Genomic DNA, 1224 nt, shown 5'->3' on the forward strand with positions numbered 1-1224 from the left:
AAACAGCCAACATGTTAATATAGGCATGCTAATAAGCATCTAGTTAATAGTGAGAATTGGTCCCTATACTGAAATGTTACCAAATAGTCTATATAAACCTAAAATATATTGTTTCTATCCACCTTATTCTTGCCGTAAAAAATGGGCATGGCCATTTGTAATTTTTATTGGTCTAGCTTCCGGGCTCATCGGTGTCCAGCTGCTAGTTTTGCTGCTTGATATTGCAAATTGGTGTGTCTTACATTATTTTTGTAATGTATTATCTTAAAGGGGTCATATGATGTTGCTAAAAATAACATTATTTTGTGTATTTGCTGTAATGAAATGTGTTTATGCGGTTTAAGGTAAAAAAAACAACATTATTTTCCACATACTGTACATTATTGTTTCTCCTCTATGCCCCGCCTTTCTGAAACGCGTCGATTTTTACAAAGCTCATCGGTCTGAAAAGCGAGGTGTGCTCTGATTGGCCAGCTGTCCAGTGCGTTGTGATTGGCCGAATACCTCAAGCGTGAGCCGGAAATGTTACGCCCCTCACCATACTGTGATGATGCCCTGCCCGGCTGGAGCGATGATTCAAAAACATTAAAACCCATTATAAATGAGGCATTTGTTGCATCCAGTGGGGACATAATTACGGATTATAATGATTTATACTATCTTCTTATGCGTTGCATTGCATCGCGCAAACATAAAACCATGTCTGCATTTGTGATCAGAGAAATGACAAACAACAAGCTCTACTCTACACTGCTCAAAACTCACATTTGAATCATCAGTGGCAAATTCTTTAAATATGAAAACGTACTTACAGTCTGTGAGTCAGAACAGCCGGCATTGTAGTCTACTCTACCAGGATCAGGAAACAGTCCTCCATAAAATGTGCTGCACACATCTGAATATTTGGGTTGAACTGTTCTGGAACAGTGTTGTAAATACAACTTAACCACTGATTTCTAGTCGTGTCCTCTTTTGGAAGGCCAAACAAAATAGTTTCGCTTTCACAACGAAACACACAGCATCACACACGGCGGGCTAGAGTGAGCGGCGGCGGGCGGGCTAGAGTGAGCGGCTGCGGGCGGGCTAGAGTGAGCGGAGGCCAGAGGCCTAGAGTGAGCGGCGGCTGGCGGGCTAGAGCGGCGGCTGGAGGGCTTGAGAACGGCGTGGCGGGCAGCCTTGCGGCAACCACATGTGACGACCCCGGACTGGACTCCGCTTCGTCCA

Source organism: Sinocyclocheilus rhinocerous, unplaced genomic scaffold, assembly GCF_001515625.1.
Source record: "Sinocyclocheilus rhinocerous isolate Xijiao unplaced genomic scaffold, SAMN03320098_v1.1 scaffold1266, whole genome shotgun sequence".
Taxonomy (NCBI): Eukaryota; Metazoa; Chordata; class Actinopteri; order Cypriniformes; family Cyprinidae; genus Sinocyclocheilus; species Sinocyclocheilus rhinocerous.